Below are 12,121 nucleotides of genomic sequence, written 5' to 3'. Positions count from 1 at the left end.
GTCTGGCTGAAGAAGCCCTTACCACCCGTAGATGCGGCCGTAGGCATCGGTTCATCCCGATCCGGACACTCTCTGGCTAGGTGTCCCTCATGGCCACAGGAATAGCAACGTGGGCGAGGAGGAGGCATTGGTTCTCGCCTCTCCGTCTGTCTGGTCCAGCCAGTCGGTGTCCGGGCTGTTGGCGTGTTCACAGCTTTGCCACTGGTCTCTTTCCCTCTGTTGGCTTTAAAGTTAGTATGCATGACACTTTCTGATCACATCATGCTACCCATCACCCTGTGGTTCTCCAGCAAGGCTATTAATCTGTCCACACTTGGAGCCCCCTGCTGGGCGACATACCTCTTGGCGTCGTTTGGCAGTCCCCGGAGGCACCGGTCAATCACAACGCGGTCCACTATTGGTGGCCCTGCAGCTTCCTCCAGCCAGCTCTTGGTATAACGGACCAGTGTCGTTACCTGGGCCTGGACTGGAACCGCAGGGTCATATCTCCATTCATGCACACGCTGGGCCCGAGCAGGAAGGCTAAGTCCATACTGAGCCAGGATGGCAACCTTGACCGTATCATAGTTCATGGCATCTGCAACGGAAAGGTCCCGACAGGCTTTCTGAGCTTCCCCAGTCAAGAAGGGTATTAGGTTGTTCGCCCATTCTGCTCTTGGCCAGTTCTCCCTTGTTGCAGTCCTTTCGAACAAGGCAATATACGTCTCTACGTCATCATCCGGCGTCTGCTTGGTCAGCACATCTCGTGGTCGTCGCTCTTGTCTTCCGCTTACCCTGCACAACTCAGCTACAGCTGACTGCAGCGTGGCTTGGGTTTCCAAGATCGCTCTCCTGGTTTCTTCCATGTTCAAAAAAATAATAATATATATATATATATATATATATATATATATATATATATATATATATATTTTTTTTTTTTTATATCCTATTCCGATCGGTTCACCCACTGATAGCGAGGACTCAGGATGCCTGCATTCTCCACCATATGTGGGCGCCTGGTCTCTGAGGTACAACAGTGGGATCACCAATCAGAATAGAACAGGCGGAAGCGGGGGTTGCGGTGAAATCAACTTAAGTCATTTATTTATAAAAAGGTGCAGGGGGAAAAGGGAGGGGGCAAAAGGCAACTCAAATCTTCACCGGGTTGGCGGCTGTCGTCAGGGTGCCCTTTCTGGCTCTTCCTGGGGTGGGGCCAGAGAGAGAGAGAGAAAGATAGTCCGAGGTTAGGGGGTCTGTGGTCCCTGCCACTGACCTCTTCGCCCTAGCTCGGCTTGGGTTTCCTCTTCAAGTCGTTGGGGTTCCTCTTCAAGTCGTTGGGGTTCCTCTTCAGCTGCCGACCTTCGGTCGGGTTACAGCATGACACAATTCACACACACCGACAAAACAGCTCTTCGTTCCACTTGAACGTAACTTCATTGATTAGTTTTGGAGTGATCAAGAGGGTTGGCCACAGGCCTCTTACCACGAGAATGGCCTAACGTGTCTCTGGTCTCCACACGCTCCTCCAGCCAGTCTGTCTTCAGCCTGTTCTGGTGGAGTTAAAAAGGCCCTCTGATTGCAGGGCTAACTCAGCGCACCTGTGCAGGGTAAGCTGAGTAGTACCTCCCATCCAGAACCACACCCCTTGGCTGCCTTTGCCTGCCTTTGTGGCCACCCCGTGGCCATTCGGGGCACTGCTCAGCGGCTGGGCCACCAGAGTGTGTTGTGGCAACCCCCCTCGTCATCGGCGGAGATTTCTCAATGAACGGCTCAAACAGGGTTGCGGTGCAACGATTTATTTCGTGGAGCTCAGGAAAAAAAAACGGGAAAAGGAATATAACTCAGGTTCTCACACAATAGGGAATAAGGGTGCGGGGGACCTCCTGGTCAGACCCGTCCTCGGGGTCAGCGGGGAAATGGCTCCCGACGCCTCCGGTTCACTCCTGTAGGTAAAAACGTTCCGTGGTTAAACTCCCAGCCGGCGTTTGTTCGCTACAACGTCTTTCTCCAACCCGTTCACCTCCCCGTCTCCCTCGTGCCCTGCATTTAAGGCTCCTGTCCCATCCCCGTCGCCCCGGTTTCCCCAATGCCCGTGATTGCCCGTGTCAGCTGCGCTGAGCGGTAGGTATCTCCCGTTGACTGCCCGCAGAGAGGGCGCTGTTCATGGTGCTGAGGTGGCTTGTCCATGGCCGACTGCGTGGGGTTGCCACAGTGTGTGTGTGTGTGTTCGTGTGTGTGTGTGTGTGTGTGTGTGTGGCGCCTCTATCACCACAGCACTGCTATAGCTTTCAGAGAAACTCCCTCCCTTTCACCTGGTCTGTCTCTTTCAATACTCTATAGTACCCACTCCCCATTACAAGACATCTCACATTAGGAGTTTGCATTGTTGGTCTGTACGGGACATATTCTCTTCATGAACATACTCACATCACAACAACAGCCGGTCAGGAGGAGACTATAACCACTAAGGCGACTCTGTATGACTGCAGGACAATGGTTCTTCTCCACGCGTTCTTCCGAGCTGGTTCAGCCATCGACCAACACCCCGCTCTCCGCTGGGCTGGAGCCCAGGGTGAGACGAGGCACAGGGATCGATGCCGGGAGCACGGCCGTCACTCCGGGGGTGTGACGCGAGGGAGGACGGCCTCCCCCCTGTCATTACCCAGGCTCCACCGCGGTTGGGGGAGGAGAGGCGAGGGGCAGTTCATTACTCTGTCAGAGAGGCGGCCGGCGGCTGGACTGAAGGGGTCACGTCCGTGCGTGTGTCATCGTCCACTGGAGACCTAGTGGGTCAGTGCAGAGCTGAGGAGGGCTTGTTTTCAACCGACAGCAACCTATCCATAAACCCAATGTATGTTATGAACTTAAAGCTGAAGCTCTTATAATAACAAATTATTTTTGATTTCCACTGTTGTTTAAAAAGGATTTTTATTGTTTTTTTACAACTATTATTGTTGTTATAGCCTATAAACACTCTAAAGCCCAACACTGTTTATCGGTATCGGTTGCGACATCCATTCACATTAGCGTCTGTTCATGTGTTTGGTTGGACAGTCGGACAGTCCCTCAGAGGCTGGGAGTCTCTGAGAACCAGTCAGTTGAATATGTGGGCTGTTGCTGGAGTCCCAAACCTGCTGTGGGTGCAACTGTACCCTGATTAGCTGTCAGCCCTTCAGAGCAGGTGCCTAATTGGTTAGGTTCAATTGTATAGGCTGTTCTAACCCCTTTTTAGCCAATCGCTTCTTCGCTGCAACAAGTCGTGTTCTACACACTGGCTCTGCCGAATATATGGATAAATAAATACACAAAATGTACAAAAAGCATTGACGGTAGTGAAGGCATCAGGGCAGAGATGTAGCCACGGCATTTTAATAAAGATAAAAAGCCTAAAACGTACTGTATGAGAAAAACAGTGGCCCAAGTCTCCCTATCCCCATCTCATCTGCATATTTACTATAACACAGCCTACACTGTAATCAACACAACCATTAAAGAGTTTCATCCTTTTTAGGCGATGTTAATGTACGCGTAGCTCTCCGGGCTGATGTTAATTTGCTCCGTGTTAGGGCGGCGGTTCAACGACCGGTCAGCCTTCTCTTGATACTATATTCTCGCTTGCTTCAGTAAAGGTTCCGCCGTCACATTGCATTTGGGTCGAGGAGCCCGTGAACTGTGAATGCACTGCGCTCAGGGACTGGGGCAGGCGCTGACGCTCACCAACGCTACGCTGAGTCCTCTGCCCCCCTCTCCTCACCAACCCTCTCCTCCACCACCAACCCACAACACAGCCCCCACCCCCCTCTGTAGTCCAGCTATCTGATCATGAGATAAAGTGTGCATCGACTGGACCGCCACGGGAAGAGGAAGGGGCCTTATTGTTGCAACGCTTTTAACGGTAATCTGCGATACAAAACAGTTTATTCCTATAATAGCTGGAACATACCAACTATCATAACACACAGAAATTCCTAATTAATACTTTTTTTTATTTCTCATAAATGTACTAATTCAGAGCAATAATAATATAGACGATGGTAAAAACAATAGTAAATACCTGCTGTGGGACTTGTCCCGGCAGCGGGGCTCTGTCCCCCGGTCTGCAGCGGTGTCCGTCCCAGCCCCTCCGGCGCCCGAGCCGTCCCCTTCTGCTCTCGTGCGAGGTTGTGTTCGTTTGGCTCGCCTGCGATTCGCCGTGCGTGCGCTCATGAATAATGGTGAGATCTTAAAACGAGCAAGCTAATTGCGCCCCCTTTTTTGATTTGCTTCCCCCCCCCCCCCCCCCCCCAAGTGCATGTGATTAAACATTCAACAACTTAATTATTTCCGCTGTGATTGGGACAAATGTGTGTGTGTTATTGGGCAATGCCACACATTAACCCCGTGATTTGTTTTAACATAACCCTGTGTCTTTCGATGAGTGAATTTGAATAGAAGGTCACCATTTCATGGTAGTAGAAAAAAATGAAATATCCTACTGAACACAATCTCTTCTATAATGGAACATTTCTTTCACAGAATGTGAACTCGTGATTTATTTTCTGGAAGCTTAGAGGTATGTTATGTAATTTGTTCACACAACTATCTAACACCATACATGGATTTCTATAAGGACAACCAAATCCGACTTTGTGTGCGTGTGTGTTCTTGTATCATATTTGTGTGTATCTTTATCATCATTATCCGAAACCATACTCCAAACAACTTGTTTCCCAAAGCCACGAGCTCTCCCTGGTGAACCGGAGGTGGACACGTGCTAAGGCTGAACCCAAACATGCTTAGGGTCAGATGTAGTTCACCAGTGAGTTACGCCATCAAAGCCCCCGCGTTGAACTCCCACAGACGTTAGCGTTGGAATGGAGCCCGCGTCGCACTCTTACGCAACACGCTGGATACTGACATGACCAGACACTGTTTCCATATGCCTTTCTGCACTGATGCCTTACCTCATTTGGATCCCTCATTTAACAATGTGTACCGTGCCCTCGTGAAGCGAAGCCGCGCTTCCAAAGCGTTTGGTTGGCATTAACTAATCGGATGCATGGAGAAACGTCTGTCCTTGTCAAACATCGTGGATTGTCTGTAGCTTGTAACCTCGACGTGCTTGGGGGCCTTCTGAAGCCGACCGCGGCTTCAGACTGAACGCCTTAACCGGCTTGCACTCGTTGGAGGCGCCTTTAAGGTGACATGTTATACCACCAGGTGTGAGTGTGATTAGCCGTTACAAGCCGTTTAGAAAATCTGCCTCTTCTGACATCAGTGGGCGTGTCCACCTAGATGTGTGCTGGATAGATCAGTCCTATCAGTCCTCTCAGTGGACTTTAGCAAACGTGGCTCATCTTTCCACACATCTAGGTGGACACGGCCACTTGTGATGTTAGGAGAGGCAGATTTTCAAAACGGCTCGTAACCGTGAATCGCACTCACACCTGGGGGTATAGAGTATGCCACCCTTTTTAAAAGGTGCGCTGTGACGTGTTGGGACACCAGCGTTAACGGGGCCAGGTGGGTGAGGGGTAGGCGGGAGATGATGATCACACAGAGTCCCCGGGCGCTCCGGGGTGGCGACGGCGGCGCCCGTTTTTTTCCCGCCCCGCGGCCCGTCATAACACTTCAGAATGTGGCAGCGGCGGGAACGGGTCCTCGGCTTCTCCACGTTGCCATGGCGATAGCGGCAGATCTTGCCGGTTGCTCGCAGCGGCGGCGGTCGTGAACTGTTGACCTTGGTAGCCTTTTTTTTGTATTTAGAAACACAATAGCGTCCATGGCCTCTGTTGTGAGTATAGGTGGCCTTTTTGGCTCCCTTGCAGAGCCCACAGCTTGGCTCACCATATGCCACTGTATGCATGTTTTATGAGCTCTGCATGTAGTCCATGTAGTCTAAATATAGAGTATTTAGACTAGTATGACTTATTTTGCAGTCATCCTGTATGAGGGGCTTTAGAGTAGCGTAGCGTTCATGTTTAGTTTTCTTATATAGGTTAAGTAGGTTAACCAATAGGTTAAGACACACGTCAATCAAACTTCCCGTGTTGAAAGGGTAGGGCCCGGTAACGAGGGGTGACTCAGACCTGGTTTGAGGGGGAATGAGGCGCGAGCTCCTGACGCGGTTATGCTTGGCGGGGGGGCCGTGGCTGATGTCTAACGGGAGTCCTCTTCCCCTCTCCCTCCACGGAAACCAGGGATACGCCTTCTGCGAGGTCACCTCCAGCGTGGCCGTCAGCAGCCCTGTCCTTCCCGTCTCTCTACACACTACGGGGGACAGATTTCAAAGCCTTCCTCCCTTCCTTCTTTTCTTCCTTCCTTCCTTCCAATCGTCCTACATTGCTTCCTTCCAAGTGCCTTTCTTCTTTCCTCCTTCCTTCCTTCCAATTGTCCTTCCTTCCTTCCTTCCTTCCTTCCTTCCTTCCTTCCTTCCTTCCTTCCTTCCTTCCAATCATCCTTCCTTCCTTCCTTCCTTCCAATTATCCTACATTCCTTGTTTCCTTCCTTCCTTCCAATCATCCTACATTCCTTCCTATCCACCTGACAAAACATGCATTCCATGTCACATGACCATAAAAGGACACGTTACGCCAACACCATCAGCTCTATCATGGCCCCTTCACTGAGCAAATTAGATTTTTAATGCCCACAAGCCCCTCCCCCATGCTCCTCCCCCACCTAAACCCTCCCACCGTAAGCTGCGCTCCAATCAAGCTCCTCCCCAGTCAAACCCCGCCAAGCCACACCCCTCCCCGCACAAGCTCCTCCCTGCCACAGCTATCCCTAAGCCAGAAGCTCCATCCAACACAAGCTCCCTCCCAGGTCTGAGGGCCCTCGGGCCCGCCCCTTTATCTCAGGGAAGTGAACCCAAAATGATCGTCAACATGGTAATCTATATATGCCATTTTTTGTCACTGTTAGAATTAGACCGTAATTTGGAGGAAACACAGTTAAATCTGTTTCTTACCAACCGGTCTGAACTTAAGCTTTGAATTCCGCAAATGTAGCTTTTGTGTTAATTTCTTTCATGTCCCCTTTTCAAAGGTCATCCAAATCCAAGGCTTGTTTTGCTCCGTAAGAGCTTTTTATACACTTGCAGAGCAAAGTTTCTCTTCAGCGTCCCTGCTGCGTTTTTTATGTCCCAGATGCTTGTCATAGTGGACCAACAGAAACAAAATGCTCATACGTACGCACACACGCACACACTTACACACACACTACCACACACACACACACACACACACACACACACACACACACACACACACACACACACACACACACACACACACACACACACACACACACACACACACACACACACACACACACACACACGAGACACCTCCCCTGTCCTGCTTCCCGGGATGGGATGTGATGAAGGCTCGCCGTTGATCCCACCACAGGGACTTCATTATGCATCAACAATGAATCTTTCATCTCTCCACCACCACCAACACCCCCTCCTACATATTTTCCATACCCCCATCAAACTTTCATGAGGGGCGTAATCGAGATAAAAATCAGGGGCGAGGTTACCTGTGATAATGCCCGGGGGGGGGAAGGGCGAGGTGCGTTATCAAGGTGCCAGACGGCTGTCAGAATTAGCCTCTTCCTCCACCTCTAAAGGTGTCTGGCCGCCGAGGTGAAGAGGAGGTGGTGCACATTAGAATATTCTAAAGGTGTGTGTGTGTTTGTGTGTGTGTGTGTGTGTGCCTGTGCGTGTGTGTGAGAAATACCTTGGTGTGATTGCATCCACTTCATGAATTTGTGTGTGGTGTCGGCATGTTTATGTATACATTGGTGCATCTGTATAATAAGTGTGTGTGTGTGTGTGTGTGTGTGTGTGTGTGTGTGTGTGTGTGTGTGTGTGTGTGCATGAAAATCTGAGGCAATTTGTTCTGGGTTGTGTGCAGCTGTCATATTTCTATTCTCTGTGACTCAACCCGGGTGGACATGTTATTTAAGAGTAGATTAGTGTGTGTGTGTGCGTGTGTGTGTTTTTGCTTGTGTACGTGTGTGTGTGTGTGTTTGCATGTGTATGTGTGTGTGTGTGTGTGTGTGTCAGAGAGAGGGAATGCAACAGACCTGAATGAGATAAAAAAAGAAGAAAAAAAAAAAACATTCTCCCGAGGCGGCCATCTGGTCATACAATGTGTGTGTTACGCACGAACACACAGTGTGCCAATGAGGTCACGCAGTGTGTTCTCTCCACAAGCCGAGTGCAACCCACAGTGCTCCGGTCCTGCCTGACCTTTTGACCCCATGCGCTTTAGACCTTGTGACACGTTGGAGATGATAACTATGATCATGATAATGACGAAGATGAGAACGAGATCATGATAATCTTGAAGATGAGAATTTTGATCGTAATGATGAAGAGGAGAACTGTGATCATCATAATGATGATGAGGATCACGCCAACGCTGCAGGAGAAGTTTAATCTCTATTATGAGAACTATGATAATGATGAATACGGGGACTTGTTTCCACATTATCCGCTCATTACTCAGGGTGGGGTCAGCCCTCAGACCGTCAAAAGGACGGCTGTAGTGTCCTTGATAGCGATGGTGGAGGACATGAGATAAGACAAAATACTTTTTGGCAAAGAGGACATTGTGGAGAGCGAAGACCTACACACACACTTACTAATAGAGTCAAACACAGTGGCAGACAATTGCTAACACACACACACACACACACACACACACACACACACACACACACACACACACACACACACACACACACACACACACACACACACACACTGACCCATCAGTCTCTCTGGCAGAGACGAGTCATCTTGTAGGACCGTCCCCTTCCCCCCAGCCTGACTGAAACACTCACCCAGTCCACATTACTGCCTTCAAGCTCTAGCTCTCCCCATACATTTATGTCCCTATATAACTTGACTATATGTTGAACTCGCCACTGCCACCACACAGAGAGAGAGAGAGAGAGAGAAACCTTGTTGATTTAGGTCCCTGCTATAGCAGCTCCAGCTTTATACAATAGTATTCCCTACATAGGTAGTGGCCAGTGAATGGCCTTCAGAAATTCAGTGCCCGGTCGGACTCTGTCTTTCCGTGCATCTGACTCAGGCTTATACTTCAGTGTCAGGTCGGAGTGCCCATGGGGGGGGCTGCTCAGAATCTCCTTCATGTAAACGGGGGATAAGCTGATGCTGATAGTGTCCTCAGACATCTGGTTGGCTACACATGGAAGACAGAAGAATATATATTAAACATTCAACAGAGGCAATACTTAACTATAAGTAGTGCTAAGAATTGACCGGAGATCATTGATCAGCCCCATTATCCCCTTCTCGCTTCCGCCACCTATTGGCCATTCAGAGAAACTGCACACACTAACCTCCAGTTAAACCCACCATTTGGATGAAGAAAGATTTACATCTTTGATAAATAAAGGCAAGTTGACCAATTATTGGTGTGTGTGTGTGTGTGTGTGTGTGTGTGTGTGTGTGTGTGTGTGTGTGTGTGTGTGTGTGTGTGTGTGTGTGTGTGTGTGTGTGTGTGTTGATCCATGGACCATTTAGTGTACTGTGCGTGACGATTTACAAACATTTAGATTTTGATAGAAAACGCCAACCACCACCTGGCCAATCACTGGCAGCTGTCTACCTTTCGGCCAATGGAAGTGCAGAGGAACCCTCATGGGCATCTCATTAGCTATTTTCCAGGACCTGGCGCCGGCCCACTGCAGGCAGCCAACCGGAAAGAACACTCACTGGAGGCGGGAGGATGACATCATCAATATCATCTATCTGAATGAACCCCCTCCATCTTCTCTCACTATCGCTCCCCCATCTCTCCATCTGTCTCTACCTTTTCCTCATTCTCTACCCATCTCTCCATCTATCGCTCCCTGTTTCTCTCCATCTCTCCCTCTTTTTCTCCATCTTTCTCTCCATCTCTCTCACTATCTCTTCCCATCTCAACATCAATCTCCCTCTTTCCCTCCATCTCTCTCTCCCTCCTTCTCTCCATCTATCTCTCGCTCTTTCTCTCCGTCTATCTCTCCATCTTTTTCTCCCTTTTTCTCTCCATCTATCTTTCTCTCTCTCTCTCTCTCTCTCTCTCTCTCTCTCTCTCTCTCTCTCTCTCTCTCTCTCTCTCTCTCTCTCTCGCTCTCTCTCTCTCTCTCTCTCCACTGTCCATCTCTCTCGCTCTCTCTCTTGCTGTCAATCTCTGGCTTTCGGTCTCCACCAAAAATGAAAGCCAGGTGGGTGATGAGGTGGTGATGAAGAATTACATATTTTTAGGACGCATCTTGACAGCAAAATATTTGATTTAGATAATAGATTTTTTGATTTTAGAGCATGATCATGAGAAGATACTGGCAGCAAAACTACCAAGCATACATTCAAGGAGACAATGGATGTACATGAATCTTGGCGTGACAATCGTTGAGAGCTCGGGATTGGCCATGGCCGAAGTCAGCGGGCTAATCCAATCCAAGATAAATTGCCATACACTATTGGTGAATTGGACTAGATGTCTACAAGGCAGCAAGCAAGGCTGCAAGATGGTTAAAGGAAGCCACATATCAAAGAAGTCTGTAGATTGGCATGGCCTTAGTATCAGACGTCATGGCTACAGTGTCGGTCCAAATACAAACTCTGAACACCTTTCAATAAGAGGGAGGAATGGACCTTGGTCCAAGGAGAATGTATACCAATTCCTTTTTGATAGATTGATATAAGCAAGGTTTATATAAGTTTTATATAATTGTATATTATAGCTACGATTTAAAACGTCAACGACAGGTGGGATCAAGACAGGAGAACGGGGAGAAGGGCAGATGTATTACAGTACACTATTTAGGTCAACTATTTAGGTCAGTAAAGTATGTTTAGGGATAGGGAAGGATAGGAGGAATTGGGACTCATTTTTTGCCAAAAATCCATCCCTGTGTTGGTCATGCAAACAACCGACACCTGTAAGACCCCGTGAAAACTAATTTGTAAGAAGACCCTGTATGCACCGAACATCTGTATCGGCTCAATTTGACAACGATCGCCGCTATGCATCATGGGATATCGCACGTCAATAAGTCACACCCGGCCGGCCAACTCCTCTTCACCTCGTTGACGGCCCGATTATTGCACTACAGAGGGCCCAAGCGAGCCAAACCGCAAAAGCCTGCGTTATTTAATCAAATCGGGCGGATAAACATGGCAGGAACCTTTTTGGGGGGATAGGCTAGGAGGTGGCCGGGGGGCCGGGGGGCCGGGGGGATGTACCACCACCCAACGTCCTGCTGCCCACCCCCCGGCACCCAGCCCCCTCCTAAGTGGTCTGTCACTTCTTATAGAGATCCTCACACCCCTAAGAGACACTAACACTGACCTTTTGGGGGGGATGCACCGCCTGTCCTTAAAAAAGGAGCGAAGCGTGAGGCGTTCACCTTGGTCTGCCGCCGCCACCGCCGCTTCTCTATCCCGTCAGCGTTGGCCTCCACACGTCGTCACGCACTTCTGAACGGCCCTACATTAATGCTAAGTGTCGACGCCGGGGTCGGTGTTTGTTTTGTGTCACCCTTTCACGCAGAGACTCGTCAAGGGCTCCACGGGTCCGACGGCCGTGAGAGACCCTGAAAAGGGCGAGGAAAAACACAGGCCTGGAAAAAAAATGCCAAGTAGCGGAGGAAATAAAAGGACAAAAACACACAACAGCCCCTGCAACAGTGAATCCAATCATAACAAGAAGGAGCCGTTGATGGCGGACAATCGACGGATAAACGCGGCATCTGTCACACAAAAAGAATCCTCCTACTTTGGACAAATAGTCTAAGCTGAATGGTGGTGTGTAGTGAAAGAATATTCTCTTTTTGTATGTGTTTTGTATGAATAAGAAAAGCAGCATTTTAACAATGCCGAAGGCAAAGAGGTCAAATTGTTTTTTATATGATTAGAAACATCAGCGCTGGTGCAATAGGCCTACTTGAGTTGAGCGGCGATTTTCCTCAATGGGAACCAAAACATACTTTTGAGATTTTCTGGAAAGAAGTTCTCCAAATTGCCCTCCGCCCACTTTCCGAAATGTGACTAATCATAAGCTAACTCGGGGGCTAACGGCAAGGCTGTTGGACTGCTAATTATGGGATGTCAGGAATAAGCCTGCAGTAATAAAAA

General features: G+C 49.1%; 1 long non-coding RNA gene across 1 annotated transcript in view; it reads left to right on the top strand.

The window, feature by feature from the left end:
- The window catches only part of LOC115529599 (uncharacterized), a 26,685-nt gene extending 14,564 nt beyond the window's left edge, over positions 1-12,121 (top strand). Inside the window, exon 3 of the long non-coding RNA XR_003973590.1 lies at positions 11,538-12,121. This is a non-coding gene — a long non-coding RNA (uncharacterized LOC115529599). The remainder of the gene's footprint in view (positions 1-11,537) is intronic.

Source organism: Gadus morhua, chromosome 17 (genome assembly GCF_902167405.1).
Source record: "Gadus morhua chromosome 17, gadMor3.0, whole genome shotgun sequence".
Lineage (NCBI taxonomy): Eukaryota > Metazoa > Chordata > Actinopteri > Gadiformes > Gadidae > Gadus > Gadus morhua.
Note: the sequence above shows the minus strand (reverse complement) of the source record. Positions and strands in the feature narration are given on the sequence as shown.